Below are 22,646 nucleotides of genomic sequence, written 5' to 3'. Positions count from 1 at the left end.
ACAGTTTGTTCCCATTATCATTAAATCACTTGTTAATTTATAAATTATTGGTTTACATTAAATAAAGAGACAAATTGAGAAATGAATATTATATTATGGTTTGGAATCTCCTAAAGCGTTGGTAAAATCACTGAACTAATATCGCTATTCTTATTTTACTCGATATTTATAATCGGTCACAGTCAATATGCGTTATTAATAATATTATCTGAATTATTCAAGAAATTCCCACACCTTTTCGTCATAAAATTTATTTTCGTTATAAAACTACCGATAATTCAAGCTGCAATGATTTCATTCCTTATAAAATCACCATGACTACGTATACAAGGATACCAACAATTTCTTTTCAAAAACCAACATGCAAAAGATTCATGTATATGTACGTAATATACATATGTACACATTTATGAATGGAGATGCTATCCACTAAAACATACAAACCGCTTCCTTCCAAAATCCTTCGCTCGTTTCTTTATTCTGAAAACAATTTTACACCCTGCCAGATTTACGGGCGAAGGAAAAATATAAAAACGTTGGAAGCTTCGTAACTTTGACCTTTCGAAGCAGCCCGTGCTGTCTACACGTAAAAGCTGAGACGAGAGAAGCGACAGGATCTTTTGTCAGATTTCATACGGCTAAAGCCTAGGCTGTCGCTGTTAGTAGCCCAGTGATCTGCTTGAAGCGATCATTGATTTCTCGACCTGTATGTATATAATATATGGCGCGCTAGTTGAACTGTCGTCGACGGGGGTGAGCGCGTGATCTATAACGCTTCTGTATTTGCACTTCGCGCGGAGACGTACGCATGTTTTACCCTGTTACGTACGGCCTTCGTCGAAGGAACTGGGACGAAAACGATGACAGTCGGTCGGCTGTGATTTACGGCGAAACGCGAAGAACCCATTCCCGCTGACTAATACGGCGCAAATTAATTTTCGACCGTCAACGTGTACATGAAATCATCGCGCGAGCTTCGGGATACACGCGCAAAGCGTGTATGCCAGTATGCACGATACAACGAGATTGTAAAATCGGTCAAGAATCGGAGTTTGTATGTTGCAATATCCGAACGAGTGAATCAACGAAACGATAGAAAGATGAGGGCATAAAACCTCAGTCATGGTCGCAGCATGAAACAGCTTGCAGTTGGAATTTGTAATATGTTCGATCTGTAGCGGAAAATGACGAATGTTTTATGCGACCTTGGCTCTTGTTCCATTGGTCGAGGATGTTTTAAGCGATGCTTTAATTTGGGATAGCTCGTCAAAGTATTCAAACACTTAGCACAGAATTTCTTTTACGAATATTTCCCACGAAGCTTTCTGAAATTTCATTAACAATGTGACGAGACACGACTGTCGCGATCCCGTTGAAACAAATCTGAAATCGATCTGAAAATGTACATAGATATATCTACTGAAAAATTAGTATCTTAAATATACTTATATTACATAATGAGTGGTAAGAATGTAAAGTACTATTATAATAAATAATTGTCCATTTAAATATGCTTTTGTGATATCTGCGAAATATATATCTGTACTTGTTTTAAATTTCATCGATATTATCGCGATAATCGAATCTCGTAATAATGTTGATGCGACTTTGAAATGTTCCGTTATACACGCATGACATATTCGTAAAATGTATCTGCAGATGTTCGAATAGTTTTGTGAGTAACTGTACACATTAAACCAGCTAGAGGTTGCATATTAAGCAATTAAATCCGCAAGCAGTGAAATCGCAGGTGTATGATACATCCACAAACGTTCGAGCGAGTGGCGAATCGTGTCACAAGTGTAGAAGGTGGCACACGTAAGTACATATATACACGTCGTCGTCATCAGTTTGCTCCAGATACTCCGAAGACGAATACGTGTTTCACCAAGTCACACATGCCATTAACACACCAATTGGAACGAGTATAGTAGCTGCCTTGTCTCTCGACTCTCCTCGGGGTTCGTATCAAGAACCCGTGAGACGGATTCCTGTAAAATGTCCGCAAAAGACCTGCATGGGCGTCGCTTTCTTCGACTAACAGCGAGAGACGGAAGAACGATAAGAGGCCACTTTTTTGTGGCGTTACGCACGGCCAAGTGCGGGGAAAACTGAAACTGAATTTTTCCTCGAAAAACTCGAGACGCGGCTTTCGTAAACTTCCTTCACGTCGTTGAACGGCCGTTTATTATGTTTGCGAGCATATTGTTGTTATACCCTCGAGTAACATGCATAAAGAAGTTTTAATGGCCCCAGCTTACTCACGAGCCTCGGCTTATAATTTCATAATTTTTCTTTTTTTCTTTTCTTCCTTCCTTTACTGCGTTATTTGATTTTATGCTGTTTACCTTTATTTCGTTGCAATTATGTACGTGTACAATTTTGCATGTACGATAACAGGTTAAACGTTTTAATTGCTTGAACTGGTTGACGTGCGTCACTTTAGCTGTATTATGCAGGGGATGTAATTTATCGTGTGATATAGATGGGAGGAATGTAATTTTACGTAAAAAAAGGGAAAGAAAAAAGGAACTGAAAATGTAGAATAACGTTTGCTCGTCACAGGATTTGTTCTTGAAGATTCATTAAATATGCATGCATTTGGAAATCTTCATTCGAATTTTTACGTATATCGTCCGTCTCGACGACTCGTAACTTGACCAAACAGGCTATTTCATTAGATTTGTTCGATTAATTAATACAATAAATATACGTTGAACGTATACCCATTTAATGAATCCTGTATCTTTTTACTTCAGCTTTTTAACATCTACTAATATCAATAATCTATTATTACTCCTTCGAAAGTGTATTTAACTAATTTGTTCGATTTGTTCCGTTCGATTAATAAAAAGTTTGGCACGAGAAATATACAAATATTAAAACTGCTATTTTTCTAACATTTTCAATTTAAGAGTCATATGTAAATTTCCGATTGATTGTACGACTGACGGTGTATCTTTCGAATAAAAATCATCTTCGCGTTCTTCCATTTCAGTGCTGTATCGCACGGTTTTTCAGCCCTTTGAGTCCGTTTCAAATTCCAGCATTCACCTTCTGTTCCATCCGAAACAAATCCCGGATCCAGATACAAATCATCGATACCGCAGCGCTATATGTATTCACGAGAAAATCTTTCGCGTGAAGGCGCAACATGAACAACAAATCGAACGAGAAGCACCCACAAGAAGAAGGCATGCGATGGTTCTCGAGGGTAGCCACGTCTTTATTCAACCCCCGCCCTGCTGCCGTGTTTTATCGTGCTAGAAAAATAACCAGCCGTTCCAACGAAAACTATCGAAACAATGGGCTCTCGTTATTCCCTGCTGGATATTCAAAGCGTCTTCGAAACGGGTCACGAGCGTGCGGCATACGCACTGCGGATATCGCGAAACTTCCTCTCTGTTCACCCTCGCCACGCGACAAAGGCACGCTTTTCGGATGATAATCTCTTAATACGCAGCATCCTCCATTTCTTTGTTTCTTTCTTTTCCCTTTCTCCTTTTTTCTATGAAACGCTACATCTCGCGTATCATTCTTATTCAATATCATTCGTTTTCTGTCGTGCGCAAAGGCTCGCATATCATTTTTATTCAGTATCGTCCTCTTTCTGTCATACACAATGGCTCGCGAAAGTATTTGAACATTTACGATACATAGAGAAGTTTTATATGGGATATGTATTGTATAAAAATATGAAAATATAATAGACAAATTATATGAAGTATATCGACATATTTTCGTACTGTATGTGTCACTGTGAAAGATTTTGGAATTTCATTAGCATTTCAACCTACTGACCTCACTAAAGAAATAAAATAGTCAAACTCGAAGATGGTATCCTGCTGGGGGTAGCCGTCCACATGTTATTTAGCAATTAAGTTAGACAAATTTACCGAATGTCCAGCTGGATAAATTGTAAAGTACAAATTAAATAATAAAGAGAAAAAATAGCATTGTCACGTTTATGTAGGTCTTCCAAAATGTATATGTATGGAAATTGCAAGATATTTACAGTAATGTGTTGCAAACATATACAATAGAACTCCCTTTATTCCATCGAAATTGTAATTAACGTCCGATCAACTGACCTTTTGGTCGATTAAATTCGCTTATCTGAGCTCCTATTATGCGAACGAAAAATAAGAGGTGGTGGAAAAGATTGGTGAGCTGTCATTATACGAATTCCCACTATATGAAATTTAGTTCTATTGTATATTTTGTAAGAAATTAATATGCAGCACGAATAGTCATCTTAAGCATATTTTAAGCACATAATACGTGTTAAATATAAGTCCCATTAGATATTAAGATTTATTAACATAATTGATAATTAAGTATTTGAATATCTACTCTTCTGGTCTCTACCAGATATATATATGTCGGAGTCAGGTTGGCACTTTGGGGCGTTCTATGAACCTTTACTTACTTTACCATCGCGAATGTGGTTAGTGTTTATCAGTGCGAATTTGGGCACTACAAGAGGCTATGAGTAACGGCAATAGGATGTCCGAGATGATGGTGACAACGAATCCAAGTTCGATAACGAATCCACGGTCCACGGGATGACCAGTATCAGCGTGACTTACTCGGCAATTCGTTCAACGACTCACTAACTAAAAACTCCCCGAATCCAGATGAACCTACCCTTATATACTCCTGTCCCCGCTTCTCGGGTCAATCCTTGTTTTTAAGGAGAGTCATAAAATCATTCCGTACCTCTGTCAGGTACGCGGCCCTCCCGTGACCGTGGCTACGTCTGGTGACCCGTTATGTCACCTTAAACCTGAACCCATCGTCGTAACGCCAGATTGGAACATTAAAAGTTGTTTTCCTTATTTTTATGGCTTAAACATTAAAATCTTGACCATGGTGATGGAAGGTTTTTCCCAGCATTCCCGACGGAAAGTCCCGCTATCCTTCCCTCTTCGACATATACGTACTTGTACTAGTTTCAAACTTTACCAATATAATCATAATATTCGAGTCTCGTCTTAATGCTAATGAAATTTCAAAATCTTTCCTACGACACACATAATATATTCATGAAAGGTGTGTCTGGTAGTGTCTACAAATGTTCGGACACTTTCCTCAGGCTGTGTATATAGGCTTCTCTGTCCTATCAAGGAATGACGAAGCACGGTCACCTCGTTTGACAATGGAAGTCATGAAACAGGGAACAGGGGGTGAGTTAAGGGGTGAATCGTGGAGGGGAACTGGCGATAAAGGAAGAGAAGCGCACAGGCTGATGAAGAGAGTATCTTTTGTGCGTCGAGCTTTTGACGATAAAGAATATTTCTCGTGCGGATTCATCTTCGTTGCTTTTTACCGACGATTTAACGAGCAGAAAGGCGAGTTCGTTCGTCAACATTTCTTTCCCTACCTTTCCTTCTTGTATAGACTTTCACGCGAATCAGAGAACGTCAGTCGGTTGGTTAATTCGAGACGACACAACGTATAAAAAGATGAATGGAAAATTGTATGGTAATTGGAGAATGTTGTTAGTGTTTCTGGAATCTTGAAGGTTTTTTACGGACATTTTTTTATAGCGTAGCTCGTGCGTTCTTGCCGCTTTTGTGGAAGAGACGGCTTTGAGACAGAAACCAGACACTGTGTGACGAATCAGCTTGAAACCGAAGGTCGATCCGATGCGTTCCTGTGGTTGGGGATACGAGAGATCCGCTCCGGTGTCCTGTTTGCATTCTTCGCTGCAACTTCTTTGGTGTCGCTTTTAATTGCGTAAAACGATGTTAACGTTGATCGAACGCAGCTTAACGAATCAGTTTAGAATCGAAATTTTAGCATTTCCTTTTAATTTAAAGGGGAAAGATAATAAAGCTTGTGCGTCAAATATTGAAATATTTTAATACGCTTGGAATTTTCTATAGGCTTCGTTAAAATATCTTACATTGAGTTTTTTTTTTAAGGAATTTAAGAGAAAGAGGAATTTAAGACAAATTGGAAAGTAATATATTTTCGTAGAATCAAAATTAAAAATTCTTCATAAATGCTTTTATGAATGCTTTTATTATTCAGAATCCGTGAATAGAAATATTTCCCTTTACAACGTGAAAAAGAATCAGAAAGTTTTGTCCAAGTAAATGTTCAACACAGAATTATTTGTCGGAATTCCGCATTTCGTTATTTCACAGAAGTTTATAATAAATAATGTTCCTTCAATTTTGAAGATGCTATAAACTATCGAAACGATCAAGTAAAAATGACTAATTATGTATAATTCGTCAAACTGTCAAACATAATTTAACTCGTTTATAATTAATTGACTTAATTAAGGATTAATAAATAATTAATAAAACAATTAATAAATTAACTTGCAGTTTAACTTTACTTCTGATAAATACGCAGAACGCTGTTTAATCAATTTTTTCCAATTCCTCTCCTCTTTGAGAACTTCATATTCCACAAAAATCTCACGTGAAAATTATTCATTCGTTTTGCAAAATACCTCGGGTTCCGACAGAAATTAGGCACAGTTTTAAGCGAGTTAGTCGAACCTTTTGGGTCGCGATGCCAGGGCGGAGCTAACAGAGCTCGTGAATCAATTTCTTAAAGTCTCATTATTCTTCACGCGACGTTTGTATCTCGCCAAAAATTTTTGCTGAATGTTTTCCGCGGGCCATGCTCCCGGCGTGAAAAAGGAGCGCGCTTTGACAAAAACCAGACGAGAGGCAGTGTTTCGTTAAAAAGAGCAATGAGGTTCGTACATCAATTTCTATAGTCCCGCCTTTCTCGAGATTTCTTACGTCCCCGTAATTTTCCAAGAATTTTTCACGACTCCCGGCTCCTTTCACGGGAACGGGATTACTTTTGACGCGAACCAGACTTCTTTCACGGAGTCGACTCGAAAATGAAACTCGTTGTTTTGTCAGAGAAAACAGCAGAATTCGTACACCGAGTACTACAACTTTTGCCCGCTTGAAAACATTAATACGATCTCTTGTCAGGATTTTTCTGTCGTAGAACTTTCTATACGATGCAGAATTTCGTATTGTTCGTGCCGTGGATATTTTTTCTTGCTGGCGTTTTAAAAGAGACGAGTGGGAAAGCCGAAGTGTTGAATTAACCAGCCGAAGAATGTTTTCAAAGAAAACGACGAAAAACGATTCAACGATCAGGAAGTCCGCTGAAATTCCATGTTTACGCGTTTCCTTTCTTCGCCTCGCAATCTTTGCAGATTGTATTGTAAAAAGTGTGTATAGCTTCTCAACAATAGGTTTCATATTTCGGTGCCAATAGCCAGTTTTGTTCTGGTGGACCAGTTCTTTTATAGTTGGCTGAAATTTCAATTCGCGACAGTATTCGGTTGAGATATATCACATTGTTCATTCGTGTATAGCTGCAAACATGATGTAGGTACAGTGGAAAATTTCGTGCAATGTGAAAGGAAGCGGATGACTACCATACTGGCCCTTGCTGACCGGAAGTATCGATTCATAAAGAGACACTCTTGCACAGATGTTCGTGTCGATAGATGTATTTCCATTTGTATGATATAGCGTTTGCGATAAAATATACCTATTACGTACGAAAATTACATTTATTTGAATACATTTATTTTAAGAAAAAATACAAAGCTCAAAATGAAGGAATACGAATATACACACAAAGCTCAAGTTATTTGATCTTCAATAATCTTTAACACATTACAGATTATTGTACAATTAATATACCTCGTTTTAAAAGGTACATTATTGAGGTAGGATTAAACTAAATGTATATATATAATTTCATATAGAGGATTATTTCATACATTCATGTATTTAATTAAAAATCTATGGATAATCAATAAATTTATAAACTCGGAAGATTATTACATGTAACAAAAGTATATTTTAAAATGATCGTTTTTTTTTCTATATTTCTTCGTATTGGAATTGACCAAAAACGGGACAAGACCTGCATGTTGAAAAAATACTGAATTTTTAAAGTTAATTTCGAAAATTCCATTTATAATTTAATTTCAACCGTTGTTTCGAAATCTAATTTAAAAATCAATTTCCATCGGATGACAAATAAAAAGATAATAGCGTCAGATGGTCTCTAGAATCTGAGCTGCAGCACCAAAAACTGTCAGCTCGAAGAACTGACCTACATTTAAAATATACGTTGATTTTGCAGGAAAACGTATCACGAAACCAATCTCACGCAGAACCCCTCAGAAAATGACCACATAAACCAATAACCGATAGCCAAGCGAAGATTTATTTTACTGCACATTCTCTTCCGCCATTCAGCAACTCGGAAATCGCCTCGGACGACTCTTGCATTTTTTCCAGGATTGCTGTTAAAGATAGCCGTAAAAATAAAGTAAAGAGGATCGCCTATGAAACCGCGTGCCAACTGAGTAAATAAAACGCGGGAAAACTGCTTTTGTTCTGCTCTTCCTCCGTTCGTTCTTCCCTCAGAGGATTTTATTCAATTTCTCGCGGTCATATTTACGAAGAGGAAACTCGTTGAAAAATCCAGCATCGGCCACGACTTCACGACCATGTCGAATAAACGACCATTTCCGCTTTTCAAACTGGCTTCAGCACGCGCGCAACTCTTTTTTTATCCGATTTCATAGATATTGAGTTTCGTCGATGGGTTATCGGACACTTGATAGTTAGCAAACGCTTAAGTAAAGTGTAATAACCATTAAAGTACGTTCTCACAAGTATTAGAGAAATTTGGTGGTTCTTGAATGTGTACAACTTTTGTTCGCTTTCTAATTTTATAATTAGAAAATATTTCTTTATTGAAGAAGTATAAAATCTATTTTTTGATATTTCAAATTTATAGAAATTCGCGAATCGTCAGTGAAGATTTAAGAAAAATCGCACAACGTTTATTTAAATTAATTAATAAAGTTTCATGATCTTTATTTATCCAATTCATCGATTGCTATGAACAGTCCATGATAGTCGACGTAAGTAAAATTTTTATTAAACGTAACACGTTCTTCTTACGATGTTCAAGGAAACATCAAAACAATAAGAATTAATTGATATTTTCTTAAATTAAACATTTTTGTATTAGATGTCACTTGGATTTTACAAAAATGCTTACTTGTCTCTAAACTTGAAATACGTTGAAACATCACCAAAACGATATAACTGCCTTGACAATTACTTTCTCCTAATTCGACATCGAAACTATACTGTTTCGCCAAATAAGCTATTTGAAATACGAATTTGTTAATTCCACTTTCCATACTCCCTTTTATAATTTTATAACGAAACTATTAAAATTCGCGTATTTTGTTTCATATTTAGCATACGTCAGTAGTAACAGTATAGTAAGAGTAAACGCGATGTATTCGGCGTCCTTCCGACTCAGTTTCGCCCGCGTTCGATATTTTGTGACATAATGAAAGCTGCTGGTGTCACGAGTCAATTATCCGATGGTTTGTGGCTTGCGGGAAATTGATGCGTTGTTAAATAATTTTCGAGGTGCTTGAGAGTGTACGTATATTGAATACGTTGCGTGATTATGAATGATCGAACGTGATATGTTTCTTTTCTGTTGCGAACACGTTATGGAAGAGTAAATTGGAAAAGGTTCATTAAGCGAGGGAAACCGATATAGCGTCGAGTAATTTATCAGTACGCGCAGTACTTATGTGTGTAGAGGAGATATGAAACCGAATTGTTCAAGAGATCAATTTCCAGTAATTCAGATGCTTTCCTTGTGCAGCACAATAAACGTAAAATCAAGAGTGTACGAATTATGTGTACGTTTAATGATTGGGTACTTGCTTTCTATTAAGAAGATTAATTGAATATAAAATAATTTTACGAAAAATTAAAATTACATTAACAGTAACACAATGGAATTTTAATGAAATAAAAATCTTCTATGAATTTTTATTAAAAATTCCTTTCCTATCCCATTGGCAAGCTTTACAGAGAAGCACACGATCTTGACTGGATCCATGGAAAGTAGAAAATCGAAACGTTTAATTACCTAGATAAACGTATTAATTTACTTTGCCAGGAACTTGAAAAATCAGCCTTCATTTCAGTTATTGATTACTGCTTATTAAATACGCTAATGCCGGTTTAATTAAAATTTATTAGCCGTGTGGAAGCGACGCAATACGCGCTGTATTGTCACAATTGAAAATGTAATGGCCAATTTAATCGTATCCTCTACGTTCGATTTGTATTTTGCGGTTAACGAAACGTGTTACTCATGATGTTCACTGATTGGAAACATTTCCCGCGCGAGATATCAATTTCCGGTCTCCCCTTTCTTTTCCATGTCATTTTAGTTTTCCCGGTATTGATAAATTATCGTACAACTTAAGGTTTTGATAAGCCTTTTCACTTTTGATTAATTACTTTCACGCTAAATCTTGCGTATATTGTACTCGACACATTGCAATATTGTACTTGACAAGTTATTAATTGACTACACGATAAACATACTTGTTATTGGCGAAACTAGTCTGTAATTTCAACACGGTATGATATATCCTACTTCGTCAAATCAAAATCAAACATCCATGGAAACTTTCTCGCAAGTTACAAATCAGCAAATGGCCAGCTCATCCTCAATCATCGCTGACATCTTGTCACGTCAAACTCGGAGATACATTAGCTCAGGAAATAGCTTTACGAATAATTATAGTCAGTTGTATTAGCGAAACATTTCCAATATATTACGAAAGTTCTGCCAATGTCATCAAAGATTTTTTAAAACCTCCGATATTTAACCAAACTCACTTCTATTATCACTGACATTAATTACTTCTCGATCTTCATCACCCACTGGTCTAACGATTAGAATAACAAGAAGATGAAAAAGACTCGCGACCTACTGCTCCTTTCAAAGATCAACTCAAAGATCTCTGAAAACTTTGAAATTGCCACCAGTAAAAAAGAAGAGAAACCATGTTAGAGTCCTCAATCACCGAGGACATTTAATTATTCTCAAACCCTGAAACACGTTCTAACCCCGGAATTTCCATGTATTTGCGCGAAACTGATTTTCCATGCTCGACGTTTACCGATCTACCGCAGTGGCTAGATACTCGGAGCTCGAATAGGTCGCTAATTGTTACCTTTCGAAGAAAAAGTCAGCCTTTGATCAAGAACCCAAAGGGGAGTGAGCAAAAAAGCCTGGCTGGACAAAGAGCATTAAAGCGGAACAGTCTACTCGACGTTGGCTGATATAAGGACGAACGAGTGAATGAGGGACGAACGAGTGAATGAAAAACGAACAACACGTTTGTACCGTTGAAGGATGCATTTCTGTCTTTCTGCCAGTTCCAGGGTAAAGATAAGGGGCAGCAGAGAGGGGAAGAAAGGCTATCCTCTCGTTCGCATAAAGTAGTTGCATTTAGCGCCGCGTAAACTGTAAAAAAGCAGCCGCCCTGTTATATCGAGGATCGCACTGAGGCCACAGTTTTGCAATTCCATTTTCTTCTTCCTTTTTTTCTTTTTTTTTTTTTCACAAGGCCTTTACACCACACCGTCGACCCTTTTATCCGGTGAATAATAAGATCCGAATCTCAGCTGTGTAACTCGGCAGATGTACTTCCGTACCAACCAGGAAATTCTTATCACACTCTTATATGGAAAGTTCGCCATCGTGAACTTTCGTTCTTTGTGCCGGATTCTATGTACTATAGTTGCTATAGCTCGACTTTCCGCGGCGTCGATAAGCTTGAGAGGGTTAATTGAATAAACTTTCGTACGTTTTCTTCTTTTTCCTTTGTTCGAGAAGACCTTCCAAAGGTATGTAGGCTTTCGTATTATGCTGTGTGTTTTGTGATGTTATGTGGAATATTTCTTCTTTTTTTTTTTTTTTTTGGTTGAATGGAAAATAGGAAAATATAAATTTAACGTTACTTACATTGAATTTAATGTACGAATTATTTCGATTAGATTTTTGCGTTCTTTGAATAGAAAATATATATAACAATGTATGTAATAAATAAAACAAGATGGATTAATTCTTTTTTTTAATAAAATATTTTATTTTAATAAAATTATTTTAATAAATAAATCAATTAATTTGTAGTTTGCTGATTCCGGAGAAGGCAAGAGGTTCTATTTTCCATTATCGATTCATCATTGATTTGTACACTTTGGCGAAATCTAAATACTGTCACTACAAATCGATCATAATGTCTGCACTCTCTGAGCATAGAATGCATCGAGCCGACGTCTAAAAAACGAGCGTGAAAAGATTTTACGCTATTATTTCATCTATCGACTCAATTATCGTTTTTAATCTCGCATACGTACATTTTTTCAGTTAATTGAATTTTAAAACGAGCCAAATTGAAAGCTATAAACCGTATGATTGTATTTCTACTCATCATACATTCGCTCGTAATTACTGTTTTTATTTTTCCGCTCTGTTTTAGATTGAAATAAGGTTTATTATACCAGAGTAAATTTATTTGATGCAGCCCATACATCAAAATGATGAAGAAATTAAAAAATCAGTATCTGAATATATTAAGTAAACAACAGCACGTATTTTCCCCTTTTTAAATAAAATATATCCCAAATTTTCATAAAAAAAACACGTGAACTTTCATATTTTCCAATTTTTATAATTTATCGTATCGACAAATTCGCGGTTTATATTTGCTTTTAATATTAAGCCGCGTTTTTAATTCTCGTCAATTTTCGAACACTGCAAACGAAGATCACAGAAGAAGGGCGTAACGAATCACATTTTTCATATTTCACAGAGAAACAATTTGAAAATTCTACGTGTTACAGTTAATTTAATATCATCAATTTTCCTCTGTTTACTTGATTTTATTACGAATTGTAACGTGATCAATAAAAATATAGATTGTCATAAAATCATGTCGTTGTTACGGAGTAACAAGTGTCTCGAAGAGATTTGTATCTTTAGATACAACAAATCTTCTTTCCACCTGTGTAATTATCTGAAAACAGTTAAGTAACAAAAACGAACTTATTATATTTCTCCTATGTCGTTTTCAAACAAAATCCACTCAAATCGCATTTAAGTTTTAACCAACATTTTCTTCGAAATGTTCTCAAACCATTTATTCTTCTCTCATCGATGCAACGTGTAGAAACGAAGCATTCAACTTCGAGCTTCAAAGCTGAGATAAAATTCGCTATAACCCTTCTTTTTCCCGCAAATTTCAATCAAGCCAAATTCTACGATTCGTTTGTAAAGTCCGTAACATATATAACTTTTTCCATTTTATATCGTTTCGTTTTTATCGCGCCATTTCGGGTTACGTTCTACAATTTCGTTGCTCGACAGCGATTTTTGAGAACTCGTCCCAAAGAACGAACAACGTGGATACCAGAAATGATAGACGAATTGATGTCCACGAGGGAGAATGATCTTTGAAAACTGACGCTGTCTGGTCTACCGACCGATTGCGTTTAATTATATGCAAAATCCTCTGTCGCTGTTTGAACGCGAATTGCCCTTAATGACGAGACGGTTTACGCTCTTTACGTGGCTGAAGTCATGGCCGTAAGTAACCTAGTGTCGGCCCCGCAAACCGATAAGCATTGATGAGAGCTTTGCACGTGAGATTCAAACGGATTCTATGTTGAAAGCTAATCTCTGACACGATTTCGCCGCTCTCCATCGCAATTTACGACGCGTTAATTCGGTAGTTAATTCGGATGTTACAGTTTCTAAGTAAGATTCATTACGTGTGTACATAGAGCGGTATTTCGAGAATTTTGTCTCATTTGTAAACTGTATTTTAGTTTACACTTTACCTTGGAATATTTATTTAAACCTTGTAGCAAACAGTTAAAGAGTTACATAGTTTCATAGTTTCGAATTTCAGTTTATCAGTTCGTCCGATAAGATTTCATTTTCAATTATTAAAATTTTCTCGTCATAAACAAGAATTTTGAATCATGTTTTAAACACGCTATATATTCTTCGTGAACCTAACAATTAAACAATCATCTATTTTTATAATTAAAGATTTCAGTTCTCCAGCTCGTCGTAGAACTTTCCCTTGCATTATTGGAATCTGTTCAATATCATAGGAATTTTTAATTATATTCGAACAATTCAATAATAGCGACGTGTACTTTGGTTCTTAATATTCTCTTCGACTTTGTAATCGAAGCGGTAATTTAAACGATAACTTTGTTTCATAATGTAGAATGTTATCGTTATTGAAATTCGTTCGTATTATTCATTTACATTTTCTTACGTATTACATTTTCTTTCTGCATTATAAGAATTGTTAGTGGATATTCGTAATAGTTAATTCAATCTTCATTTCGTTTCATTCTGTAGTTTCTTAGTAATTACATATTTCTTTCTTTTAGTATGCGTATTTTAGCTATCGAACGCAATACATGATAAGATTAATAACAGTTATGTAACGCGAAGAGCATTAATAATATCTGTACGTCAAAACGTATGCCGCGGGATTGAAATTTAAATTTAAACTGTTTATTCATCGTTTACTCATCATGAATTCAGCATGAATTAATTACCTCTGAAAAGCATCAGACAAATAACGCGAGCATGCCTACTATCAGAATCCACCGATTTAGTTTAGCCCTTTGGTCGCATATTTTCGCAATGCGCAATTATCCCAAGAATCTACGGCGAACGCAAAAGGAGAGCTTTGATGTTGGAAAGAATGCAAACTACCTTATTCGCGTGAAACGCTTGTTAGAAAATCAATGATAAAGCAAAGAGTTTGCATTCCAGAATCGCCAGTCTTCGATGCTTTTCCTGACAAAATTACAAACGAAACTTTTACTCGCTTTCAATTAACGCAACTGTAAAGACGTTGAAAGAATTTCGTTCGATTTGTCGAAATAAGCGAGAACTTGGAGAAGTAAGAATTTCCTCTAGCTTTCGACTATTTCCTTTCTATGTTACATGCAATGCAATTTTCATCTTCTTTTTGTCGAATTATCATATCATAAAATAGGTACAATTCACGAAGGGGTTGAGTGGTACGGAGAAATATGGCAAATGAAATTTACGCGTGAAATATAATACAAGGAACCATACAATGGCGCTATATGTGTCGCTGTACATTATTTAGGTGAGCGTAAATGAATGAAATTTCTCATTCAACATCGTGCAAGAGATTAGTCTATTCGAATGACAAAATGATCTTTCTCTTAATTATTTCATTAATCGATTATCATATACTTTTCTGTTTCATCTTTTATTTGCATAAATATTCTCTGAATTAATTAACGAGATAATTCCTTGTTTTATTTATTCAATTCTATGCAAGCCATAGATTTCTACAACCTCGTTAATTAAGAATAATCAAAACGAAAACAGTTTTGTAAGATCATTCTGCTTTACTATTTACGACTGAAATACATGCAAAGTATAGTATTTAAAACCTCAAATTACTTGAAACGTTATTTGAAAGTATTAAGCAGAAAAATAAATAATCATTTGTTTCATCTGGATATAAAATGAATTTACTTTTCATATACATATTTAGATATATCTAATTTATTTCTCATTACATATTCCAATTTGATAGTTTTTATTTCTACTTTGAGTAACATTTACTGTAGTGTAAAAGCGTAAAATCAGAAGCCTGTTGTGTATATATAAAGTTAAGCATTTATCCTGATAAGCTACGATTATTCTTTAAAATGAGCAGAGCAGATAAACGACGCAGCAGAATCGGACTGTCGATTGACTTTTATGCGGCATCGAACCTTTATTAATCAAAATTTCATCCCGTTCGAGGTATCGGTAACAGGAATTGCAACTCTGGCACGAGTGGCCAGCGTTTATAATTAAATTTCGCACGTGCGCCATCCTCCTCGTCTCCTCCTGTATTCGTGTAAACCTATATGAGTGACGTGCTCGTTTAGGCCGTCTAATGAACTTGTTACAGTTATACGTGTGTACGAATACGATTTCGTAGCTGCTCGATTAATAACGTTTTCCTACCTTCCATGTGTTCATATTAAATTTTCATCTGCGTGAACACCATTATTAAAGTCATATTGATCGCTAGTGTCGTGAATAACTTTATAAAACGGACAGAAACGCAATAATTCTATCGAAAATGTTGGAATTTCGATCATTTTTTTTCCCATAAACAAGAGCGATTATAATTATTACTCGTTTTAATCTAAGACACATATTTTTAACCATTTCGACATTTCTCTGATAAAAAGCCTATATAACCTACCTTCATCCTAATTGTAACGTAGGACAAGCCATCGTTGTTGTTCAATGGAGATTATATTTACAGTTATATGTACAAATGTTGATTTAACAGAGTTTGACAATTAAACGTGGCGATTAGACACTCTAGATGTAAAAGACAATGTTCTTAGGTTCAATAACGAATCCACGGTCAACGGGGAAAACTCTTTGTACAATAGAATATATTTTGAAACACAAAGTGACGTTAGCTGTGACGCTCGGTATCTTTCTGATTGACTGACAAGACGATGTGTGTAAACTCTCCAAGGTGATCCATTTCTTTGTGTCAGTAACATTTACAAATTTGCATAAAGAGAGATAATTAAAATTGGCAATAATGTAAGTGGTCGAACTCGTACACAATTCTCAACAAATTCAATGCTGAGAGCTTAATTATTTTGTGAAATTAGTTTTAGTATGTAGTTACTGAATTACGATTAATGTTACATAGCTACATGTATAGTTATGTAACTAATAACATGCTCGTGTCTTTCCCCATATAGCTATAGTTATCATTGCATCATTGATAAACATATTTAGCTTAACGTCCTTCCGTTATTCTTCGTTCATGGACTATTTCAGTGAAATGTAAGTACTCGTATTACACATTCATCCTCATTTCTAATAATTACACAGAGCGCCATTGAATTCTAAAATTATTCTGAACTGTTATAGCTCGTCATAGGCGAGTCAATCGCGGGACAAAGCAAATACGTACGGTACAGTGAAAATAAACGTACATTGCGAGTACGTGCAAAGGACAAACGCTGCCTGCGAAGTTTCTCAATTATAAAAACCCGTTCATCTTTTTCGAGACATTCGTGTCGCACATATATTTTCATGAAAAATATCACGCTGTATTGTGCAATAGTAGATGAAGCCTACACTCGCGTATGTCGCATGTTTGAATGTAAAGCAGAGAGCGTAAGATTACGTGACGGCGAGTGCCTGACGAACGAAACGCAACAAGCGTTTAAATGGAAAAAATTTGAATGATACATGCGTATATTTTCGTGTGACCTGATATCTGAGATTCCTCGAAACATGGGTTAACACGTGCGTAGTTCGTTTTGTTATTCCATACAGTTTTGATATCGCTTTTTCATTCTCTGTTGTCATTTCTTAGAATATCGGACATGTGAAAGTTATGTGGACACATAAGTTAAGTATGGATTCAACATGATATTACAACGTTACTTTCATTGAAATACATATGGGAATCCTTACGATTTATTCAAAAATCGATATGAAAAAAAAGGATGAACAAAAGTGGAAACGAGTAGCGAAGAAGACAATGGACAAAAAAGCAGATATTTCTTCTTACGAAAGATTACTTCTAATTAATTTTGATATTATTCCTTCAACTCTGTGTGTTTATCGATTTCTTTCTACGTCATATTCTATTTATTCCATTTATTTTGTAGCTTCATTTTATTAATTGATAGAATTTTAATATACACACAAACACTGATAGTAATATTGAAAACGACATATGTATTTCACGTATTCATATTGGTTAAATTTATTTCGTGTGAGATCAATAAAATTTCTTGGTTCGTTTAATATTATAAGTAGCTTCTTAAACTTCTCTTCACGTGAGGAAATTAATGCGAGGCAATAACTTTAGTAACTAAGAAGAAAAGAGATTATAAATCAGTTGGACCTTATATCCTGGTTAAAGTCATCATTATTCCAGACAAGGCTGATTTACTCTCGCTCTCCAACCGTCGAGTAAATAAATTTGCATGAAAATTTCATAGAACCGGCTTCCTTTCAACGATATTAAGCGACAAACTTGCAGCGGCAATGAACATTAATAACTGTAATCAGCCTCTATGAATACTAAACTCACGATAACCATAACGCTTCTGTAAATAACGCAAGAGATCTTGATTTCTTTATCATATACAATGTAGAAAGGAAGCTTCACTTTGACGATACCAAAAAATTTAATCATTTGTGAAATTCTGTCTTTACCAAGCAACAACTGAACATCGAAGAAGCACGTGAATTGAATTCGTTGTAGATCCTCTACGCTCCATTTGTATTCAACATCGTTGAAGAATGATTTCAAGGCAACGATTATGCGAGATTTACCGGCTAGAAAGACTCTGCCTGTCCGTACACGTCAGTCGGCAACAGACTCGAGGAATTTCCCGCCAAGTAATCCAGGAAAAAGAAAAACAGAGAGATTAGGTCGAATTAAAAGTCGATTCGCGTGCAAACCTGTCGTGAAGCTTTTGAGACCAAACTTTAACCCTCCATTTCTCATTGTTTGTTATCATACAACATGGAAACTTCCGGTAGTTTTTATCTCCATTAAAACAAAAGAACTGGTTAGTATTTTGGAATGCACATGCGGTGTATCTTTTTCTTGCTTTTATACTACAATTTAAAGTTTTATGTTTTATTATTTTAATGGTAAGTTAGCAGTTAGTTTATTGTTAGCAAATAAGTTTGATCCAACATTGTTCATATTATGAAGTAATATTGAACATTTTGTTAATTTATATCTCTGTCAATACAAAATTTCAATCGTTTATTTTGAAATACATGTAAAACATATTTTTTATACTTAGGAATTATTATGATTAATATATAAATATATAATAATATATAATAAGAAAATATATGTAATTTATAAAATTATTATATAATAAACATTTCAGAAATTTATTTTATTAAATTGCATTGTCTCAGTGGACAGCAAGTATAGTCATAGCAAGTATAGTAGAATAGAGTAATACAAATAGCAATATTTTAGAACTGTAGCACATTTTCAACGCAATCGTGCTTTCATTGTTAACAAATTTCTTAAATTTAAAAAAGATATAAAAGAATCGTTATTTGCTTTGCCACCTTTATTGTGAATAATAATATTCCTTATATCGTATATTTCGTATCATAAATTACAAATTCTATACAATGAGAATATACGACTAAGTAGTAAAGATGAACGATCAGTCGATAAACTATTCACTCTCTGTTCAAAGTAAATTGCTAATACATGATTATTTATGATGCTGTATAAAGCAACGAATCTTTTGTTAGCCTGATAATCGATTACTTTCGCGGGTTCATATATTTTCAAACAGACGCGTGTTAACAAAAGACAACTTACGATGTCAAAAGCAAACATTTTAGCGGAATGAAAGCTCCGGCTTGTTACCTGTATAACAGTAGATTATGCTGCCGGAACAACACGAATGCCGTACGAAGTATCATCGACAATGCACCAACGCAAGGAATGCAACTGCACAGATCGCGTCGGAATGCGGTTATTCGGGGTTGCAGTGTTCTGCATCGGAATATGCATCGTGGCACGTTGTGTTTTTTTCAAAACACCGGTTATTTCCACTTCGTCAACTTAACAGAGCCCCGTCTTACATAATTTCTAGCTTTCCGAGATGTAGATGTTTTTATCGTCCGTAATTACTAAACCGCGGACTTTTATGCATGTATGAAAAATATGAAGGTTTAAAAATACGCAGAATGTAAATCATTTACAAGAATATATAAAATATCTAGAATATAGTAGTTTCTATAATATTTGGTAGGTAAAACAATTTTCCATCTAAGTTCCATTTATATAATGATAACAATATAAATTTGCTATTATGAGATATGTGTGAAATTCGTTTCTCTTTTAAATCATCCATCGCCTTTTTATATAATATTATGTTGCTTAGAGTTTCCTCAAATTTAAGATTTAACTTTAATTTATATTTCATCGTATTTACATATAAAATAGAAATTCACCCGATTCGCAAATTTCTTTAAAGTTCTTTCGTAAATAGAACATTGGCGTACATATTATGATACACACTGGAACGACGCAAAGGATGTCAAGAACTGAAATTAGCTTTTTGACATACTGATAAGAGTCAAGCACGATATAGAAGAAAATACAAAATGAGTTCAGTAAAAAATTATTCTGCCGCATCCTTTCAAGTATTGAAACAAACTGACAGTCTTCATCATATACTTTGATTGTACTTTTATCGTAAAGACAGTGACATTTACGATGTACACTCGTAATGTATTTCTGTACATGTAGCGTAATGTAAATAGTGGCTTTTATCATACCGCTGTATGTTTCATTTATTCTATTCATTACCAGGTATCTTGAGTAGGCAATCAAAAATAAATTCGGGTATTTGGACGTACAGAACGCGATAAAATACAACTAGTCGAGATTAAACGCTATGTACATTCCCCATATACATACTGTTACGCGTTCATAACTGAATATACGCTTCTGATGAATCCTAGAGCATGGCTAAAGCACGCGATATATCCGACAGGAGGCGTGAAATTAAAGCCGCACTATTTAGCATGTGACACAAGCTCATAGCACTTCTAGGCACTCTTGTCCTCTTATGCCGTGGTTCGAAATTAATATCTTATGAAGGTGAGAATATGCCACATCGTAATCACTTCTACACATTTCTCTTTTCTTGTATTAGAAGCGTAAATGGTTCGACTCTTTGTTCAATATCGATAAATACGCTTTAGAATGTTGATACCCAAATAAGGAAACGGAAATTTATATTAATGGAAAGGAATAAGGAAATTTATTTCAAATTCTTTTTAGATGTCGGAAAGCGATAGTAAAAATACTATGCAATTGTCGCTAGGTGATTAACATCTTTCATCAACATTTCATCTAACATCAACATAACAAGGTGAACAACATCTTTATAAGAAGAATGAAATAGAAATATCATTAGCCAAATCTTCCAGACCATTGACTAATTTCTTTGTGATTTAAGACAGACGAGGATATTTATTAAGAAAAAAGTTGAATTTCCATGGAAATAAAATTGTCCAATATGACTGAAAATAGTTTTCCAAATATAATTTCTTTTTTATAATTTAGAATAAATTAGAATTTTCCAAATAATTGCGTCGAGACACGACTATGCAATTCCTTCTGTAATTTAGAATAGAGATATTTAAACGCGATAAGAGAGAGACGGATGATTTTGTATCAGCAATTTGCGATACTACGCTAGAGAAATTTGGAAGTTGTTGGCTAAGCCTTACTCCGAGACTTGATTCGTAATTAAATTACTTTATTTCCGAGCTTAGGGCGAAGGAGGAGAGACGGGGGCATTCGTAAACTCGACGCTGTAAAGCTCGATGCCATTTTCTCGTTTGAAAGTTTCGCACTTAACGAAGTACAGACGCAAACTTTCAGACGTGAACTTTTTGTATGAATTAGCAAGTTGGCATCTCTTTGCTCTCAAGAGTGATTAGATTTCAGTAAATCGATACGTCGAATGATATCGGCGCGGTATTACAAATTTTGGACGGAAGACCGCCAAGTTTGTGTTGGATATCGTAAGATTGTTCAGCGTATATAAAAATGTAGTACAAAGTATTATTAATTTAGGTAACGATTTTAAGTATAAAATAAAGGCTAGTGATTTATTAATATATTTTTCCTCTTTTAATTCTAAAAGAAATGAGCAAATTCTTTCTCGGTTGCATAGAACTGCGTATAGTGTACACATTCGTGTTTTTGTTAATTTATTTTAATTTAAAGTTCGTATATATGATTTCTGTAATGAGTGAGTGAGTGAATGTATGTAGGAGGAGTGTCGTGTTGTAAAGCGATTATGGTATGTAAGGGTGGGCGAGAATATGCCATAGTGGCGCGAAATCATGCAAGAATATGCAGAATCGGAAGTTTCATAACGCCATAAGTAAAACCAATAAATTAAAGAAGATTGGCAAATTTTTTTAATTAATTGCATCTAATTATTTCACCTTCTCGTATCGATATATGGTACTTCTATACGATAAATTTCTTACGTCGACATTCAAATTTGCCTAAGATGATTTCACGCTTTCCAACCATATTATCGGTCCAGCTCGATTATAATTTTTTTTTCTCAGAGAAGAAAAATTTTCTTAAATATTTCAAATACAAAAGCACGCTACGACCCGAACTCAGCTAAATCGAGTAAAATTAAATCGAGTGAACAAACGTACGACAGACTTCGAGACCTGAATAGCGAGGAATAGAGGCCATGAAAAATGAGTTTGCCTCCACTTACCGCGTTATGCATTTCCCTGTTATTTTTTTCTTCTTCTTTTCCTCCAACCTTTACACGCCAAACGGAGCACGCCGCATGGAAATGGAGCTTTGTTCGGCGTTATTGACGAATTCGCAAGTGTACACGCAACAATGGTGCAACACGACGCAGATTGCAAATTGGGCATTGGAAGTTCGTCGAGTGCATTACAAACTTCTGCAATTTCGTTAGCGGGCAAATTTCCGCGGAAGTCGTTAAGCCACTTAATTCCAAATCGATAAAAGTCAATCGGGCCCCGACGCTCCGTAACCTTAATTGCCCTGTTAAAAGCAATTAATGTGTCGCCGTGCTACCCGGCGCACGCCAGCTAATATCGTTTCGCTGATCTAATAATCCTGTCGATGATTTTAATTTGCCCGTTTGAGATTG

The 22,646-nt window shown here is 35.3% G+C and overlaps 1 protein-coding gene across 2 annotated transcripts in view; it reads right to left on the bottom strand.

Annotated features, from left to right (window-relative positions):
- Positions 1-22,646, bottom strand: part of LOC117155921 (uncharacterized) — a 227,783-nt gene that overhangs the window by 141,023 nt on the left and 64,114 nt on the right. The window lies entirely within an intron of this gene.

This window comes from Bombus vancouverensis, chromosome 8 (assembly GCF_051014615.1).
Source record: "Bombus vancouverensis nearcticus chromosome 8, iyBomVanc1_principal, whole genome shotgun sequence".
Classification (NCBI taxonomy): Eukaryota; Metazoa; Arthropoda; class Insecta; order Hymenoptera; family Apidae; genus Bombus; species Bombus vancouverensis.
Note: the sequence above shows the minus strand (reverse complement) of the source record. Positions and strands in the feature narration are given on the sequence as shown.